This window comes from Chlorocebus sabaeus, chromosome 9 (genome assembly GCF_047675955.1).
Source record: "Chlorocebus sabaeus isolate Y175 chromosome 9, mChlSab1.0.hap1, whole genome shotgun sequence".
In the NCBI taxonomy this organism is placed as follows: Eukaryota; Metazoa; Chordata; class Mammalia; order Primates; family Cercopithecidae; genus Chlorocebus; species Chlorocebus sabaeus.
In genome coordinates, this window is record NC_132912.1 from 36,361,537 (window position 1) to 36,382,502 (window position 20,966).

Consider the following 20,966-nt stretch of genomic DNA (forward strand, 5'->3'; position numbering starts at 1 on the left):
CACACACACACCCCAACTTCCAGAAATGCCAACGCAAGTTGGAGCCAAGGGAACAATGCCTTCCCCATCCACCCTGCCCACCTCAGGGCCCGCCTGCAGAGAGGGGGCTCTTGGAGCTCGTGTGGCCACCTGGGCCTCCCAAGCAATTGTGTCCAAGTGAGCAGGAAGATTCTAGAGTTCAGTAAATTCAGTTAAGGGCTCCCAGCATGCAGACCTTGGCCTTCAGAAGATTCCTTGCTCTTCCTGCTGGGTCTGGATCCAGGTTGGGGGCACAGGGACCTCTGGTGGACAGAGGACCTCAGGAAATCAGGACTGGCCTGGGGTTGTCCCAGCTGTGTCTGTGAAACTGGAGTGGTTTACCCCAGTAGGAGTTATGGAACCCAGTTGGGGATTCACTTCTGCATTGGCTTCCAAGCTGTCTCTACAAGGAGAAAATTTCAATATTTCAATCTTGGGCCTGTCAGCCCAGGTGTGATCTCCAAGGACAGCATAAGCAGGCTTCTTGGGGACACAGTACCCCTTGCTGGGACTTCCCCAGTCACCTCCTCAACTGAGTAACAGCCCTGGTGGGGCCCAGCTGTTCCCCTCCCCTCGGCCTCCATCTCCATTCTTTCTCTGCCCCCTTCTTGTCCCATGTCCCTGTGTCCCCTCCCTCTTCCTCCCTGCCTGTTTTTCTGCGTTTCTTCCCTGGGATGCCTTGCTCACGGGAGGGCAGGATTCGGATCTGGGGTAGGTGCCCAGCCCTCAGTGCTGGCCTGAAGGAGACAAGTACAGAGCCCGCAGGGTGTGGATGTGCAAAGAGAGGACCCAGAACTTACCTCCTTGCACATTTACACACACACACACTTATAATCACTGTGCAATCATAATCACATTACAGAACATTTAGAAAAAAAGAGGAAAAAAATCTCCCCATCTCACCTAACAGAGCTGCTGCAACTATTTCCCTTTTCATATACAAATGCAATTTTAAACACAGTAGGAGTTTTATTCTCTATAAAATTGTGTGCCTTGTTTGTCTCTCTTAGTATGAAAATAAGACTTCATAAGAATTTTAGATGTGGTTTATAGTCTTAACAGTTATCATTTAAAATGAGAGATTGATATTCTAGGAAATCAATGTGCCCTTGATAATAGTCCCCCATTTTGTTTTGGACATTTAGGTGATTGCTGTTTTGTTGTTGTTGTTGTTGTTGTCGTTGTTGTTGTTTTGCTGGCCCACACGGTTCTGCATTGGAGCTTCTATCATATTTCAAATCTGTCTCTGGGACAGATGAACTGCAAGTTTCTTGAGTCCTAACATGAGGCCAGCGCCACCAATGGGGACCTCCATCTTTCAGCCCTCTGCCATCAGCCACAAGGGAAAGTGGTCCAGACAGTGTGGGTGGAGCAGTGTCGATCCACCCATTGCTGGGTCAGCTCAGCCCCTTCCTAGATGAAGGATGCCACAGTCATTATGTTGTTGTAGCTTCTAAGTCATTGGGTTAACCGCGGAAGTAAAGCAAGTAATAGGCAAACCATTCTCAGTTGGCTGAGCTTTGGTGATGTGGCCTCAGCTGGGGCTACTGAGATGGTTTTTAGGGGACATTTGTGGGGCTTTTTCAGTTATTTATTTACATTTTATTTTAGATTCCAGGGTACATGTTACGTGGGTATACTGTGCAATGCTGAGGTTTGAGCTTCTAATGATCTTGTTGCCCAAGAAGTCAACATAGTACCTGACAAGTATATTTTCAACCCTTGTCCCCCTCCCTCCATCCAAGGCTTCTGAAATGCACCAGGTGCCTCTCCAGGTGAACCACCTGCCTACTTTTCCCCCAGTTCTTAAACAGCAAGCAAAATTACAATGACAAAGGTACAAGCACAACATCTAACCCTTCCTTGAGTCTCATACTTTGTATGGCTCCTGTACTTATGCAAGTTAATAAATTTGCATGCCTTTTTTTCCCCTGTTAATCTGCCTATTGTCAGTACATTTCAGTGACTTGAATCTTCAGAGGGAGAAGTGGCAAGAATTTATTACTCCTCGTTTGCCTGGTACTCTAGGATCCCACATAAATATTCTGATGGGGCTCAGAAAACAATACCCCAAACTGTGGTGCTTTGGGCTACAGAGCCCTTTGAACTAAGGGAAATCAAAAGGCCTTAGACTCAAACCTCAGAGCCAAGGATTTTCTAACCTTCCTCCCCTAAGCATAGGGAGGGGACTCTCTCTCTCTCTGGAAGTTCCCTTATCTGAATGAGAAAATCTTCTTCCAAAAGAAATACAATTGTCTCAAAATCCCCTCCCTAGAAATCTCATCAAATAACCAGGAAAGAGTGACCACAAGAGAAAATACCTAAAGTCATCACACCCAGATAGATATTTCATCTGTTCTTCTGAGGGAAACTCCTGGAAGACTTCATCTGCATAATAAGACAACTTCTGTTCACAGTGCACTTCTGCCCCTCACCTTCCCACCACCTCCCCAGAGCTCAGAGGAACACTGTCCCAGGCCATTGTCTGCTCTTTGGGCTCATTCAATTCCCTTACAAATCATTTACTATTCCTCAAAATTGCCTACATGCCCTTTCTTCCCTCTTCCCTATGAAGAGGGTAGTTAAGCCTCAACCATCTGACCCTTCCCTCGAGACTCATATTTTGTACAGCTCCTGTGCTTCTGCACATTAATAAATATGTATGCCTTTTTTCTGTTAATCTGTCTATTGTCTGTTTATTTTAGTAGATTAAACCTTCAGAGGGGAGGGAAAATTCTCTTTACTCCTACAGTTCCCACCAGCAGCAGTGAGGGCACAGGGTCAGGTATGGGTGCTGGTTGTGCTGTGTGCCCCACTGTTAAGGCATTTCTCAGCTCCACATCTTTCACTTTAATTGAATTAAAACCCATAAGGAGATGTAACTCCAAGCAATGTTTGCCAATGTGGAACATTTGAAAATGACACAACAATCTAACAACAGAGGACACCCTGTGTCAAAATAATAGCATAGAAACATTTTACTGATGTAACATGCTATTTGTAATGCCTATTTGTGGGGAAAGCATAATCTGATTTTTAAATGAAAAATTACACACATACACATACACACACAAGCCTGGAAAACTAAAAATATACAATTAAATGTTAACAGTGTTTTTTTCTGGATGGTGAAGGGATGGCTAATGGGTGAGCTTTTTTGTTCTCTTTTTGCTTAACTGTATTTTCTACTTCACTATAATTAGCCTATATTTGTTGTATAATTGTTTAAAAGATGTTCTTTACAGTACAATAATATCCTTCATCTACATTTTTTCACTCTCTTTCATTAATACGATTGTATTTGATACCACAGTAACACAGGAATAAGGCCAGAACAGTATATATTCTTGTGCTTTATTTTGTAGATGATGAAAAGGAGGCTCAGGGAGTTGTCATGCCTGCCTATGGTCACCCAGCCTGTGGCTGGAGGAGCTGAAGTCAGGCCAGGACTACTGATGCCTGGTTCAGGACTTGCCATGGCACCACGCCCCTTAGGGTGGAATTCTCACCCTCCAGACCCTCAGCTCACTGGCTCCAACAGCCATCCCTTAGACAAATTCCACTTGAAAGAAACAGCAGTTTCCTAATTTCTCTAATATTGACAAGACATCTGAAAATACACCTGACTGTTTCACTGCCCTGCCTAGAACTTTCAGGGGCTCCTCCCGACTCCAGGGCAGGGGTTCTCAACTTTGGACATTCCAAGCTGGATAATTCTTTGTTGTTGGGGGCAGTCCTGTGCATTGTAAGACGTTTAGCAAGGTCTCTGGCCTCTTTCCACTAGATGCCTTGGTCCTTACCTACACACCCAATTGCATCAGCCAAAAGTGTCTGATGCATTTTCTGATGCAATGTCTCTAGACAAAATCTCACCATATTGGAACCAGCCAAAACTCTTGGGGCTTCCATCCTAGCCTGTGGTTACTCCCACAGCATCTTCCCCAGGCCTGTCTCACATCTGTTTGCTATATTTCTCCTTGACCCTCCAGCCCCTGTGCCAGCACTTCACAAAGTGTGTGGAAATCACCCAATATCTTCTCTGTCTCCTCAACAGAGTGTGAGTTCTTGAGAGCAGGGACTGTGTAATTCTCAGCTTCGAATCCCTCATGGCCTGGTCAGGGGACACTGTATCTACTGTAAATCCTTCACAGATACCTGGGCTGGAAGGAAGGAGCAAAGAAGGAAAGGAAAGAGGGAAGGAGAGACAGTTACTTAATATGGTACAGTAATTTAAGGATATTTTCATGATCTAGTGATCTAGTTTCATATATTTCTTTTGAAAGGTGTGTTTATGCATGGCCAAGTCTTTTTTCCTTTGAATTACAAGGGGTCTATTAAAGGGAGCCACAGCCAGATTTGTCTCCACCAACCAGGGAAATGAAGAAAGTGGATGATCCTGTAGCAGCAGCAGCAGCAACAGCAGGGGACATGGCAATGTAACAGTTAATAACAGTGTACTTCCCAGGCCCCTCCCTCTTTGAGCCTGTTTCCAAACTTTAAAATGAGAATTTAAAAAAAATGCCCATTTTCGAGTTATTAAACTGGCACATGTGGCTCACCCAGGACAGTCCTGGGTATGTAAAACGTTCAGCCCAGGTTAATTGAATCCAAGTCAAAATCTGAACACTAACGCCTGTCCAGCAGCCCTGAAAATCGGGCCACCATCTAACCAGCTAACCAGCCACTGAGGGATTGCATTTCTGCATTTCTCTACCCAAAGGCAGAAGCAAAGGAGGCAAATACATCCAGCGTCCTTCCAGAAAGGAGCTGCCAGGTCCTATTCTCTTATTGCTTTATTTTGCTACAACCCTTAGTGGCTGCTTTTCTTGAATTGACATCTTTAATATCTCAGGGGTGTTTCGTTATTTTCTACCTGTTTCTTCCCTTGGTTATTCTTTGGTTCATTCAGGGCTTTCTCCCAGGTGACCGGATCCTTCCTGTCCCGGGGTGTGTTGGGTTGACTTGGGCCATGGGGTGGCTGAAGCTACGTGTCAGGAACAAGATCTCCCACAGTGGCACCACATAGGTGGCATTTCGTTTTGGAAGCCACTGCTCCTCCTCTGATTCTGGGGTTTGGTTCTGAGGAAGCGGCAGTAATGGTAGCAGCCACAGAAGCCCCTCCGTCCAGCGGGGCGTCAGTGATACCTCTGGGTTCCTTTCTCTCCGGGAATGCTGCCGCTGCTGCTGCCATGGGTCTGAAATCACCAACGTGGAGTCCAAAGACATAAACATGAAATTTCCTGACTGTAACACTGCAGGATGCTCTTAAGGAGACTAGCCCAGAAAAAAATATACAAGGTTTCAGCGTCTGAAAAAGCTGTGCTTCCTCTGAATGAGGGGTTTGTTTTTGTCCTGTGGACAGGAAGGCTCTGGCAACTATTTTCCTCATTGCTTATGCTGCTAGGTAACTTAGAGTCAAAATCGAGTGCCGCTTCTCTGCACGTGAGCCATACCATTGGGTATGCATTCCTGTGAGGTCATCTAACCATTATTTTCCTATTCATGTTTCGCTTCCATTTCTCAATGTTTTTGTTGTTATTATTCTGAACAAAATCTGCTTATGTGAAGTTCACAGAATCGTTTCTCAACAATCAGCAACCTGGGAAATGAGCATCCCTCTGCCCCATTGTCTCGACGCCATAGTTGAAGGTTGCAGGATTCAGCAGCCCCAACAGCTAGGATTGCTTGTGCTGTGTTTTCTATGTTCGTTTAAAATCCTGCCTGTGGTTTATTTTCTTTCAGTCCCAAGTGAGGCTGTGCTAGTTTTCATAGCACTTTACAGGGCTCAACACCAGGTGGTAAAGAATTCAAGTGGATCCACGGGTCAGGTACATTTCTGTTAAGACAAATGGTTTTTAAACGAAATTATGTGAGTCTTCTCATAGCCCTTACTTAAGGCCCTCCCTCCCTTTCCTCCTTCCTTCCTTCCCTTCTTCCTTCCTTCCTTTCCTTCCATCCCCTGCTAATTTTGGGGCAGAGAAGAACTGAGATCCCACTAATAATGAGCAGTTGTTGAAATTCTGGGAAACGCTGGGGATTGCACACTGCTTTATCTTCTAGAAGCCCCCAGGAGCCTGCTTGTATTCATTCTCATTTCCTGTTCTTACCCTATTTTTGGCATCTTCCTCTTTTTGCTTCTGAGACCCTCCTTCTCTGGTTTGGGGTTACCTTTGGGGCTCCCAGACCTTGACCATACTCTAGCCTTGGTACTTCCCAGGACTGAACTCCACTGTTCTTCCCTACCTGGGCCGCTTCAATTGTCACTACCCTTATGCAAATCAGCCTAACAAAGATGGTTCTCGGTGTTACATTTGCCCACTTTTTTTCCTAATGGTGGCCTGATTACTCTAGGTTCCTCTCTGCTGTTGTCCCTCTGGCTACCACAGACTCTAAACACTCTCCATTCATTGATGCCATAAGTGATTAATCTCTGGCTCATTTCCTCCCATCTCCCTCCGAGTGTGTGCAGTACCCATTCATCAAGATGCCCAGATAACCAAAGCAATCCACCTTCATTCGGGCCATGCTCTGGGCTGTGACGCCAGCCTGGCGATCTGCGGTGCTCAATGCGATTACTCTTTCTTAGTGAATCCCTGGGGCTCTTCAGCCTCCTGCAGAACCACATCACCTTGAATGGCTTTTCTATAAATGCCTCCCCTTCCTCCCCATTAAGTCCTTCTATGGATTTTAATCTTAGGCTGGCTTTAGCAATACAGACAGTCCTGACTTACATTTTTTGACATTACAATGGTGCAAAAACAATATGCATTCAGTAGAAATTGTACTTTAAATTTTGACTTTTCATCTTTTCCCAGGCTAGCAATATGTGGCACGGTACCCTCTCTTGATGCTGGGCAGTGGCGGCAAGCACAGTTCCCAGTTAGCCATGCGATCGTTAGGGTAAATGACCAATACTGTGTTCTACAATGTACTGTATTCAATAAATTATAGGAGATATTCAACACTTTCTTATAAAATAAGCTTTGTGTTACATGACTTTGCCCAACTGTGGGCTAATGGAAGTGTTCTGAGCATGTTTAAGATAGGCTAGGCTAAGCTATGATGTTCAGTAGGCTAGATGTACTAAATGCATCTTCTACTTAGAGTGTTTTCAACTTGTGATGGGTTTATCATGAGGTGACCCACTGTAAGTGGAAGAGCATCTGTAGTCTTACCATGACCCTGAGAGGAATTGTTGTCATTGAAGAAGCAGGTAGACAGGATGGGCTTAAACTGTGGTTTTAGGGAGTTGAGTTGGCTATTAGAAAGAAAATTTTTCTCTGAAGCTTGGAGAAACTGAAATATACTACTAACAAGGGTGGTGGTATCTTTTTAAGAAAACTCTAGGGAAAGGGGATAAAGCAGGTCTCTTTTGAGAGACTGCCATTAGAGAATTGAGTGGCCTCTTCCCTGCCTTCCCCAATGCAAGGAAAATTCTTAGAACTGGAATAGAGCTAAGCAATCATCTATTTCAACCTCCCTCTCAATGCCAATCTTGGGATATCTTTACCTATCATGTATCCTTCCTAATTATTCATGTATTCACTCATTTCACAGATATGTGTGACTCAGGACACCATGTTGTCAGATCTTCACTATCCTAAGCACAATGTAACAACCCATAATGGCTAAGTAATGTTCCGGTAACATGGAGGAATGAAAAAGTTGTGTAAATGGCATCAAGATTGTTTTAAGATTATCAAGCTAATAGAAGCAATAAACATCACCAGTTGTCTTAGGATTTATTCTGCAAGGGAGGATTTGCACTTAAAGGGACATAATCTCTTCCAACTAATACCAATTAACAATAGTAATGAAACAAACAGGCATAATTTCTACCACCAGAAAACTCTCACATGTGTAGTTTTTAAAATGTACACTATGCAGTAAAAGATACGAAATCAAGTATTAGACTAGGTATGTAAAATGAGAAATATTTTTCTCTGGAGACCCAGAGAACTTGAGGTAGTCATTGTCCTCGAAGCCCTTTGCACATCAAGATATGGAAGTTCAACTGCTTCACTTGGAATTCAAGTCTTCCAAAATATGGTCCCAGCTTTATCTGCTACTAAAGATCTGCATTCAACCTTTCAATGTCCTTAACACTGATATGATTATGATGTCTCACCTCTATCCTCCATAAATATAAAAGAGCATCAAAAGCACAATCAACAAAAATGACACTAGACAAATGGGACTATGTTGAACTAAATAGCTTCTGCATCTGCACAGCAAATCAACAGTGTGAAGAGACAGCCTGGTGAACTGGAGAAAATATTTGCAAACTATTAATGCGACAAAGGACTAATATCCAGAATGTACGAGGAACTCAAACAACCCAACAGTTGAAAAAAAAAAACCCATATAATCCCATTAAAAAGTGAGCAAAGGACATGAATAGACATTTCTCAGAAGAAGACATACAAATGGCCAACAGGTATATGAAAAATGCTGAACATCACTAATCATCAGGGAAATGCAAATTGAAATCCACAATGAGACATTTTCTTACCCCTGTTAGAATGGCTACTATTAAAAAGACAAAAACAAAACAAAACAAAACAAAAAAACCAAAAAACAGTAACAGATGCTGGCAAGGATCTGTTGGTGAGAATGTAAATTAGTACAGCTATTATGGAAAACAGTATGTAGATTTCTCAAAAAATTAACAATAGAACTACCATGTGACCCAGCAATCCCACTATGGGGTATTTATCTAAAAGAAAGAATTCAGTGCATCACAGGCATACCCGTGCTCTCAGTTTATGACAGCATTATTCACAGTAGCAAACAGAGGGGATCAACCTAAGTGTCCACCAATGGACAAATGGATTAAAACTGTGATATAAACACACAAATAGAATACTATTTGGCCATAAAAAAGGAATAAAATCATATCATTTGTAGCAACATGGATGGAACTGGAAGTCATTATGTTAAGTGAAATAAACCTGTTAGAGAAAGACAAATATTGCACGTTCTCACTCATATATGGAAGCTAAAAAAAGTTGATCTTATGGAGGTAGAGAGGAGAACGATAGATACCAGATGCTGGGAAGGTATGCTGGTGGGGAAGGGGATTAAGAGAGCTTAGTTGATGGGTACATATAGTTAGATAGGAGGAATAAGTTCTAATGTTCTATACCACAGTGGGGTGACTACAGTCGGTAACAATGTATTGTACATTTCAAAATAGCCAGAAGAGAGGACTTGAAATGTTCCCAGCACATAAAAATGATAAATACTTGAGGTAATGTCTACCCTAAATACCCTGACTTGATCATTCCATATTCCATGCATGTAACAAAATATCATGTATACTTCATAAATATGTACAAATATGTGTATCAATTGAAAAAAGGAAAAAAAAAAACCCAAAATGTAAGGGAGTCCAACTGTGTTCTGATTTTGCCCATAGTGTTTTCTTGATACGTTTTTAAAACATCACGTAATATAAACAAAATATTTTGTTAAATGAGCATTGTCCCCTATAACTCTCCACTTGGTCCAGTCTGATTTCTATCCCAAGCTCAAGACTTTGTGAACTCTTGGACTTTCTTCATGCCTAGAATCTCTCTTTCTGTCTCTCTCTTTTTCTACTCTGGAAATATACCTTCTAACTTTTACTTAAGGCCTTGATCAATTTCCAGACCAGCATCCACCACCAAGACCCTTCCCCAACAAGGATGCCTCCATTGATTACTCCTACAGGGAAAGCTTTGTGATCTCCTGGAGAAAGTAGTGTACACATCTCTTAATAACACACCAATGGCTGGGCGTGGTGGCTCACACCTGTAATCCCAGCACTTTGGGAGGCCAAGGTGGGTGGATCACCAGGTCAGGAGTTCGAGACCAGCCTGACCAACGTGGTGGAACCCCGTCTCTACTAAAAATACAAAAATTAGCTGGGCGTGGTGGTGGGCAACTGTAATCCCAGCTACTCAGGAGGCTGAGGCCAGAGAATCACTTGAACCTGGGAGGTGGAGGTTGCAGTGAGTCGAGATCATGCCATTGCACTCCAGCCTAGGCGACAGTGTGAGATTCTGTATCATAAAATAATAATAGTAATAATAATACTAATAACATACCACTTTGTGACATACCTCACGTTGTTACTTCATGCTTGAATTTCATTTCTTAAGTGTTCCTGTGCTGTTTTTCCAATGAGCCTGTGGGTTTTTGAGGGCAGGACTTAGGTCTTACGTTTCTGAGTCTCTCCTCTTGGTGCTGCCAGATACATAAACAACACTCACATTCCTACAATGCCTATTTCTTAAGTTAGTACTTCCCAATTTGAGGAACAAAGTGATTCATGTTAGAAGAAAAAATTATCTGAATCTTTGAGATTATACCCCACTTTTGAAATACTGCACCAAAAGTTGGTGACTACTTGGGTGCCAGTGGAATGGCAAACTAAAATGCATGATCAAGTACTGATTAACATTAAAGTGAAAATACAAAAATTAAACGTCTCAAAAACTATTAGACCCTCAACAATATATTTCCAACCCTTTCTTCCAGCCTATACCTGCTCCCCACCACTCCCTTCCACTGTAATCCAACTTTGAGAGACACTGAGCTAAGTCTTGAGAGCTATTATTAAAATATCAAAATAACTCACCTGTGAATGCCTTAGTTCCAGTAATCTCATTAGATCAGTCAGCCATCCCTTAGTGGTGCACCAGGTGAGGAGACACAGGTCAGTTGCATTTTTATGGCAATGAGAGGCAGGTTGGAAAAGTCTAGAGCTTTAGATCCTGACTGCTTCTAGGACAGCTTCTGCAGGTCAAGCTTTTCTGCATCAGGTCAAGAATCACAGGAAAACCATCAAGCATGGTGGGAGTTTTGAGAAAGAGGAGGTGGTTACTGATACCAGATGCTGCAGACAAGCAACATAAACATGAGAAATTGGACGTACTCTGCAAGGCACTGCCTGTCAGGAGAGCAGCATCAAGAAAATGGGAAGAAGAAACGGAGCAAGATAGCAGCAGCAGACTTGGCATGAAGTAGGAGGTGAGAAAATAGGGATAGTGAGTAGAAGGGAAGGGCAGAAGTTGAAGAGGGACAGAGATGAAAGAAAGTCTTTGCTTATTCAGTTTTTGGGCAGGAAGATGAGCATATGTGTCACTGAAATGACTGAAGATTCTAGAGAAGTGGTGGAAGTGATGGAACAAGGGTCGCCAGGTGGGGCTGAACCAAAGGTGCAGAAGGAATTAGCCACAGGCAGGAGGAGGGAAATTCTATTAAAAGCAAACACACACACACACACACAAACACAAACAAACAAACAAACAAACAACAACAACAAAACAAGAGCATGGCTGGGCCCCAGGACTACCTGGACCCAGGACTTTTCTCTTCACATCTGTTTCACTCCAATCTCAGACCCCGCAGGTCCTAGTTTCTTCAGCCTGGTGGAGAAACAAGGCTGCCATCAATTCCCAAATGTTTATCTTCACAGGTACAGCCATGGGAGAAAGGCTGCACCAACCTTCTTGGCCTCAAATCAAAAATTCTAGAGAAAGGCTGTCACTGGTCCATCTTGAATATGTATTTATTTGCTTGTTTGTAGATTTTAACTGAACATTCATTACTTTCAATTTTCCAGCTTTATTTTTTCAAATAAATTTTATTGTGCATATTTGATGTTTACTACATAAGGCTGTGGGATGCATTTGATAGTAAAATCATTACTATAGTAAAGAAAAGTAACATTTCTCTCATCTTGAGTATTTTAGGAGCCCAATCATGGGTCAATGAATTCTGGCTAATTCTGGCTGTGGACAGGAGGTCCTATGTAAGCACATGTCAGCATCCATGGATGCCTCACAAATGGAGTGGAAGGAGAGGCAGTTTTCATTGAAGAGGAAGGGTATGGTCAACAGATAGGTATCCATCCACAAATTTAGTCTGGAGGTGGAGAGTTCAGGAAATCTGAGAGGTTCATATCTTAAGTATTTTTTTTGTTTGTTTGGTTGGTTTTGGTTGTTGTTGCTATTGGTGAAGTTAGGATCTCCCAAGAATTAGAGGATAGATGATGATTCGGGCTACAAAAGGTTTGGAACTCTATCATATGAAATGAGAACACCAACATAAGGACTGGGCAATGTTGAGAAGCAGCAGAGGGTAGAAGGCGTAACTGTGTCACAGGATCAACCCAGACTTATTCACGTAATGAATGTTATTGATGGCTATCTCTAGTATCACCCAGCATCCTGGACATAGTAGCGTGAAAACATAGTTGGGTTGATCCAAGGTTGGAGAGTGGAAATACAGGTGTTTTGGGCATGGCAGTGGGAGCAAAGCAGCTGAGGTGGGAGGAAGGGCTGAAGTAGGGAGGATCTACCTGCAGAAGGAGACTGTGAGATGACTAGCACAGGGAAGAGGACAGAGAGCTTGGGAAGCAATCAGGAAACGGTGAAAAAAGTTGTTGTGTCTCAGTGGTGCCTCTTATGATGCCCAAGGGAGATGACCCCTCAGGCAGAATGAGCACGCCCTGGTGTGCTCAGGAAAGTTCCATGAAATTATCAATGGCACCTCTTTCTGTTATTGAGAGATGCCCAAGTTGGATGCTGAATCATGTGGTCTGTCCACCCAATGCCAGGTCTGAAGTGACCGAGGAAAATGACCTCTCGGGATGTCAACCTTGTGTGCTGCAGCCCCAGACCCACTGGCTGGAAGGAGCAACCCTGGCTTTCCACCTGCTTGTTCCTACCTTTTGTTTCTACCAAGGGAAATGGAGACTCCTTCAAAGTCTCCAGCACCTGCAGATTTGGAGTCTGAAGAGAAAGGGTCAGAGACAGAAATAAAGCTACCCTGGCTTGGCCTGCCAGCTGACCGCAGGGAGAACCCACATACACTTGAGGCAGAAGGGAATGGCAATGGGCATGAAAATACTGCCTGTATCCAAACTGTTTCCTGAAGCCATCTGATACACCCAGAGTGCCTCAGGGCAGGAAGTCCCAGAAACCACATGCAATTTCTGACCACACACTTCAGCTTTTCTTGGCATGAAGAAGGCAAGGGCCATGCCTGAATGGTTTTTGTATCTCCCACAGCGAAGACCAATGTCTTGCCCACCGTAGATTCTCAATACATACTTACATGATCAATGGGATGTCCTTTTCAGGGCAGATTAGAATGGTCCTGTCTCGGGACAGGTGTCTCAGTTGGTGGCCTTCAACCTAGCTTGTAGACTTAACTGTGCAAGAATAGACCACAGGAAATGGGGCAGCTGAGGATGGGGGAGCAGATTGGAAGGAGTTGGGGTGGAATTTTTTCCCGACCCCAGCTGGTGATCAGCTTATGCTCTAAAGCAGAAGGATTAATAACCAGGGTAATTTTATCCCAGTCAGAATGTAACTACAGATGTGGGCTTATTGGGTGAAACAGCTAATCCCTTCTCCATTTGGCTCACTTGTGAAATACGATGAAATACGATGCCTGGGGCTATCAAAGCACGGTTTCCTCCTGGGCCTGCTGCTGCATGCAGCCCCACTCTCGTGGGCGAGAGGACAGCTGTCTGTGGACAGTCGTTTGGGCTCCTGCCTATTGGATGGACTGACTCTGCCACTGACTGACGGTGGAGCGGAAGGGAAGAGGCGTGTGGGTGTGCATGTGTCTGTGGACTCGGGGAGGGGAGGGTGGAGTTGAAGGAAAATGTCAGGTGTTGGAGCAGGCGGGTGCACGGAGACGCTGGAGGAATAGAAGACTCTTGGAAAAAATCTAAGATTCATTGCAACCCCAAGTCCCGAAGGCCAGAGGGATGGGGAGGCAACAGGAGGAGGGCGTGAGACTCACGGGGCGCACCTGGGTTTACACGTGGCCCAGATCGGAGCCAGCAGGCCTCGGGTGCTGGCCTCGGGAATTTGTAGCATGATCATAGTGGGAGGCTCTAAAGCCAGGAGAACTCAATTAATCAAAGAGCTGCTGCTGATGGAGCAAAGATGAAAGCGTTTCCAGGCGAGCCAGTGAAACGCTTGGAGGTTTTCCCCGGGCAACCACCCTGGGGCGTGTAACAGGAGATGCGGTGGGTGCTGAGGTCTGGGAATCCAGTGCCGCACCGGGAGGGAGGTACGCAGGGAGACTCGTGGGGCTTGAGGACGGGCGGAGGGAGCCCTGAGCCGTCCCGAGGCCCAGCGCGGAGACCTCGAGAAGGGGCGTGGCCCCTGAGCTGTCCGGAGGCCTAGCGCGGGGAATCCGGAAGGGGAGTGGCCCCCTGAGCAGTCAGGAGGCCGAGCCCTGGGACTCGCGAAGGGGCGTGGCCCTCTCCGAGCTGGCGCCTGGGAGGCTCCCACCTGCCAGGGGTTGCACGTGGCCGCCTGCCCCCATCCCCCCGCTTCCCTGGGCTGGTCTCTGCGCCCAGTGTCCTGCCATGCGTGGCCAGCCTTGCTGCTCATCCCCCGGGGTTGGCCGGGTGGTCGCCTCCCGCACGTCCCCGACTCCCCGACGCCTCTCCGCGGGGTGCGCCCGGGGCACTGGAAGCCTGGATCACTTACGCCGAACGTCCTGGGCCCGGGCTCTACGTTCCCCGCTTCTTCTTCGCCCCTCCCGTCTTTTCCGTCCCAGGCTGATGAAGCAGGCGAGGTTAAAGCTTAGTTCCAGACACTTGAAGAAATGTTCTGGGGTTCTTGGAAGTTGTTTAGGAAAATCAGAGTGCCTGGCGTCCCCATGCAACGCTCCCGAACTGGAGACGGCATCTGGCTGAGGGGTCGTGGTGGGCGGGCGGAAAGGCAAGAATGACCAGGGGCTTTAAATAAAATCTTTCTCATTTTTCCCTTTCCCTTTCCCTGTGACCTTGCGTCCATAATTAATCCTCCCACTGTCCCCACCCCAGAAGCCCAAAGAATGGGGAGACTAAAGCTCCTTATCCCAGAGGGCTAGGTGGACCCCCGGAATCCCCTGGCTCAGCCTGGGAGCCCCGGCAGGGCTGCACAGAGAAGGATTTTGTCTCCAGGGCAGGCTTCAGGGTTGGGAGGCGCACATCCCCATGGCAACGAGTTCTTCCCGTGGGAATAAGAAACTCCCGAATGTGGAGCAAATTGGAAAGGCACCTTCCACGCGCCAGCTGGGACTGCAGGCAGGGTAAGGGGAGGTGATCTGCAGCGGGTGGGGATGGGGAGGCACAGCTGATCCCAACCCGCGACTCCGAGCATGGCGCCAGAGCTGTGCGTGTTGCCTCTGAGTCAGATGGCCACACATGCTGGACACGTGACATGACATGCTCTCCGATGGCTGCCAGTTGGCAGATGTGTTTGCTAACTTGCTTAGAACAGCCACTGCCCAGTACTGGCCTGGCTAAGTGGGACAGTTCCCTTCTGTGGGTCTGTTCCAACCTCCCCTTGGTGGTGAGACCAATAGCTCCTGTTGGGGAACGAGTCTGAACTATGGAATTCAGTTCTCTCGCGCTGAGGTCATTGATTTCTATTACAATTTTTTTTCAAGTCTCAAAAATTTTAAAGTCACAAGTTATGTATATATCCAATTCAGAAAGGTGTAAAGAAAAGGAAAGTGATCCACAACCCCCAATCCTTCTTCCTAGACATAACCATTGTTAACATTTTGTTGTCATCCTTCCAGATTCTTCATGTGCACCTGTAGCTATATGTATGTAGGTATATTTATATAAGCACCACAGACATGCAAAGCTGGCTGAAAATATATATCATCATTTTTTTTTCTTTCTCTTTTTTCTTTCTGGGATTACGAGCATACGCCACTATGCCCGGCTAATTTCGTATTTTTAGTAGAGATGGGATTTCTCCATGTTGGTCAGGCTGGTCTTGAACTCCAGACCTCAGGTGATCCACCTACCTCGGCTTACCAAAGTGCTGGGATTACACGCGTGAGCCACCGCCCCTGCTTATATCATCATTTCTAATGGCAACACGGGATATACCATGATTTATTAACCTATTTGGTATTGCTGGACATTAAGTGGCTTCCCAATATTACCCTTCTATGTGATGATATGCATCCTTAGAAAGTTTTGCACATCCGGTCTGCTAATTTTCTTAGGTAAACTTCTAGAATTCTGGGTCTAAGGGTATGTGCATTTAAACTTTCAATGCACATTCCTGTAATCTGGGTCTGTGGATTTTTCAGGAGCCAGTGGGCTTTATTTTCTCCCCTCTGAGTAGTGGGAATCAAAGGGAAAGGTCCCTTATATACAGTGTCTGAGTTTGGATTCCCCTTGAAACAAAATGTGAAACAAGAATGTGAGCATGAGTCGTATTTTTCAGAGGTGATCCAGAAGGCACTCTGAGTGGTGAGCAATAAAAGGTGCATTCTTGAATGGGTTGTTGCTGGGGTGCTCTAAGAGACCATGAGAACACATCTCAGGATTGTCCTGCATTAGTTTCTGCGGGGCATCACCACTCCTGATCTTCTGACTGTCCCCACTGTTGTTTGAAAAATGTCTGCAGGTAAATACTAAGGGAAGCCAAGGGGACACAGCTGGAACACCTACAGCTTCAGCCACAGAGGAATTACTACTCCTTTCCCCAAAGCCAAGCCAAAGGGTGAGGTTACTCCAGGACAAAATTGCATAATGGGTTAAGTTTTGCATCAGTCCCTCCACTTTCTCCCCCTGTTCCTTAAACCATCTCTTGATTCCAACCCCAGCTGGCCAAGGCTCCCAAGGCACAGCAAAAAGGTAGTTGGTCTTCTCAACAATTATTCAGAATGTTAGAAACAAGATTTTTTATTTTTTCCAGGCATATTAACATTTTAAGACAGAAACCAAAGGAATTGATGACACTGCTGGCATTTCAGACACTGTGGCAGCTAAAGGTGTTTTTGGCAGGGGGCACCCAAGCCTGAGGTTGGTCCAGCAGAGAAATTCTGTGTGTCTTCTGAGAAGCAGGAGGTGAGAGGATGCAGGATGACGGCAGAAGCAGAATGGGAAGGAAGAGGCTGGTGACTTAGTTCCCTCACATGGATGACACTTGCTGGCCTGGGCATTTTAGAAAATGAAGCAGAAAGAGGATATAGGGCTGGATTTGTGGCTGGGGGGAATGAGAAAGAAGAAGTGAACCATTCGGGTGGATCACCTGAGGTCAGGAGTTCGAGACCAGCCTGGCCAACGTGGTGAAACCCCATGTTTACTAAATATATAAAAATTAGCCGAGCATGGTGGCAGGCCCTGTAGTCCCAGCTACTCGGGAGGTTGAGGCAGGAGAATCGCTTGAACCCAGGAGGCAGAGGTTGCAGTGAGCTGAGATCGCGCCACTGCACTCCAGCCTGGGTGATGGAAGGAGACTCTGTCTCTTAAAAAAACAAGTGAGCCACTGAGGTAAGAGAGGAGTGAGATGGGTTGTTAAGAGAGGAAGAGGAGGCGAGGTGCGGTGGTTCATGCTTGTAATTCCAGCTACTTGGGAAGTTGAGATGGGAGGAGTGCTTGAGCACAGGAATTCAAGACCACAGTGAGTCGTGATAGTGACACTCCAACCTGGGTTACAGAGCAAGACGCCATCTCTAAAAAAAAAAAAGGAGAGAAGAGTAGTTGAATGGGAGAAGAGAACGAAGAAGAACCTCACTTGGGCTCAATCAGCTACTAACTTCTTCCCTTCCTATAGTCTTGGCTTTCTGTCTTTCTCTCTGGCCATTTCTGCTCAGAGTCCATTAGGGGCTCACTTTTTTCCTGCCTATCCCCTAACTGCTGAAGCCACTTAGAGTTCTCCAGCCGCATACGCTCTCTGAGAGATCAGTGTGCTGCCATGGCCTCTGCCGCTGTCACGCACAGATGCTGCACAGATGGCTGGCCCAGCTTGCTCTCAGGAGCTCAGTTCCTACCCATCTAGAAGTTGGCAGAAGTTGAGGCAGTGGGAGGAATGTCGGGGCACACATTCCCTTTACCATGTGTGTTCTCTGGTTGTCTTCATATTTGAAAGCTAGTGTCCCCACTTAAGTTGTTACCTGCTTGAGCCTGAGGGATGTGAATTTTACTCCCCAATCAGCCACATGCAGTGACTGTCAGACACTGGCTGAGTTGACCCTGTAGGAGTTTCTCTGCAGGAGTACCATTCTGGGGACATGAGAAAGTGAGGTCGTGCTTCTATGCAGACACCTTTATTTTCACCAGCACAGCCCCCTTAAATGGTCCACAACTGCTAATAATCATCTGCTCCCCAAATCTAGCAGTATCTTCCCAGTTCTCATTTTCCTTATTCTCTTGGCAACATCTGGCACTGTTTCCGGTTCCACCATCTTGAAACTCTTTCTTCTCTTGGCCTCCATAACATCACACCCTCTGATGGTTCTTCTGTCCAAGGAGCTTTTGTCTTTCATCTCCTAAACATAGTTCTCCCCTAAGACTCCGTCCTTCAGAGCAGCATGCGGTAGTGGAAAGAATGCAGGCTTTGGAGCCAGAGTAACTATATTTGCTCCTGGGATGCAACATTTATTAGCTGGGGGATCTCTCTGAGCCTCAGTGTTTTCAACTGTGAAATGCAGATGATCATAAGTGTGTTAGGCTGTTTTTTATACTGCTATAAAGAAATACTGGAGCCTGAGTAGATTATAAAGAAAAGAGGTTTAATTGGCCCACAGCTTTGCAGACAGTACAAGAAGTGTGGTGCTGGCATCTGCTTCTGGAGAGGGCCTCGGGAAGTTTACAGTCATGGTGGAAGGCTAATGGGGAGCAGAAACGTCACATGACGAGAGAGGAAGCAAGAGGAGGGGAGAGGTGTCACACCCTTTGAAATAACCAGATCTCATAAAAACTCCCTCATCACCAAGGGGATAGTGCTAAGCCATTCATGAGGAGTCCACCCCTATGATCCAATCACCCCCAACCAGGCCCCACGTCCAGCACTGGGGATAAGCTTTTAGTGTGAGATTTGGAAGGGACAAACGTCCAAACGTTCAATGAAATTTGAAGATACTGTAGGTAAAAGGTGTGACACAAGGGAATTGCTAAATGCATGGAGGTTCTAGGTGTTCTTGAGTGACTTTGCAAAAGATGACACAACCCCATGTTGACTTGCTACTCACCTCAAGTGCAGCAATGCCAGCTCTCTTTCTCCTTCCTTTTTTTGAGAAATGGTTATGCTCTGTTACACAGACTGGAGTGCAGTGGTGCGATCATAGCTCACTGCAGCCTCAAACTCCTAGGCTCAAGCAATCCTCCCACCTCAGCCTCCCAAGTAGCCGGGACTACAAGTGTGCACCATCATGCTGAGCTATTTTTTTTAAGTTTATTTTTTGTACAGACAGAGTCTCACTATGTTGACCAGGCTGGTCTCCAATTCCTGGCCTTAAGCATTCTTCCTGCCTCAGCCTCCTGAATTGTTAGGATTAGAGGCATGAGCCACTGTGCATGGCCCATCCAGGCTTCTCTCCCACATTCTGTGCCCATCTCTATGTATCTGCTCAGTGTTTCCACTTTTGATGCCCTGCTGTGACCCCAGCATCAGCCTGCATGAGCTGGCCTTGTTGTCCTTCCTTCTCTAAGCCCTTCCTGCCAGGATTTCCACACTGCTGTTTCCCAGATGCTCCAGCTTGAAAACTTAGAGTCATCTTTAATTCAGCCATCTCCTTTGCCTTTCCCTTTGGAAGTAATGGTGATTATCAACAGGGTGCCTCCACGTACATTTCTGCCTTACTCTCAAAGGTATGGTGAAGTGGGCTGTCATACAAATGAGGCCTGGAGAGCCTAAATAATCAGCCTGAGGAGGGAGTGGGCTTATCTCACTTCCTGGAGATTCTCTCCATGGAATGACAGGCTGGTAACTCAAGATGCTGAAGTCTCTCCACCTGAAAAGCTAACTGATAACGCTCCCCTAATGTCTCCCTTCAGCTCTCAGCCCTCTCTTGACAAACCCAATTTGAAACTTCACAAACCCAATTTGAAACTCATAGACCCTTCCAAGCTTGACTTACTCTCCCATCTCTGGTTCTTCAGTCACTGCAATGTCACTTCCACCCCAACCACTGGAATGGCCTCACCAAAGTCATTTATACCAAGCACACTTTGTAGCCCTCCCCACATGTGAGTCCTGTTGAACCCTGCAAACAAACCCCTCTTCCTCAAAACACCCCTTGTTCTCTTGGTTTCTCTCCTAGATTTCCTTCTACTCTGGCTGTTCTGTCCTGGTATCTTTTTTTCAGCCCATCACTTGAATGCTGATAATCCTTGGGTTTTTGTTCTATGACATCTTCTCTTTTCAAACTACATCTTCTCTCTGGTTATTTCATTTACTCCCATGGCATCAGTTACTACCAATGTGTTAATGACTCCCAAATATCTCTCTCTCTAGCCCAGATATTTCTGAAGACCTTAGCTTAAGGTCTTTGTATCCATCTGACTGTGAAGTTCAGATCCCGGATCTGCCGCTTAGTGGCTGGGTGACTGCGATGGTTGATTTTAAGTGTCAGCTCCTTGACCAGGTCGTGGGGTACCAAGATGTTTGGTCAAACATTACTCTGGGTGTGTCTGTGAGGGTGTTTCTGGATGAGATTAGCATTTGAATTGGTAAACTGAGCAAAGCAGAGTGCCCTACCTAATGTGGGTGGCCCTGCTCCAATTTGTTTAAGGCCTAAATAAACAAAAGAACTGAACCTCCTGCAAGCAGGCAAGAACTCCTCCTGTGTGACTGCTTGAGCTGGGGCATTGGTCTTTTTCTGCCTTTGGGCTTGAACTGAAACCTCAGCTCTTCTTGGGTGTTGAGCCTGATGGCTTTTGGACTGGAACTCACACCATCAGCTATCTTGGTTCTCAGGCCTTCAGACTTAGACGGAAATTATTGAGAGATGGACACCACCACAGGTGGACCCACTCTGAGTTGGATAAGGGCCAAGAGTCCCTTTATTACTAGATCCTTACATAACACTACTCTAAAAGGATCCCAGGGTTTTTGCATTAATTCATGCTCTGTATATAACAGCCCTAAATATATCTGGGTATTCTCCTATCCACACTGTATGGTTACCTGGGCAAATGGCCATAG

The 20,966-nt window shown here is 45.7% G+C and overlaps 1 long non-coding RNA gene across 1 annotated transcript; it reads right to left on the bottom strand.

Moving 5' to 3' along the window:
• Positions 1 to 3,144: 3,144 nt before the first annotated feature.
• Positions 3,145 to 15,217, bottom strand: LOC103238086 (uncharacterized). The gene is made up of 4 exons (XR_499073.3): positions 10,640 to 15,217; positions 10,122 to 10,245; positions 4,892 to 5,854; positions 3,145 to 4,178 (listed from the first exon to the last, which is right to left on the bottom strand). It is a non-coding gene; the product is annotated as an uncharacterized lncRNA (long non-coding RNA).
• Positions 15,218 to 20,966: the final 5,749 nt, after the last annotated feature.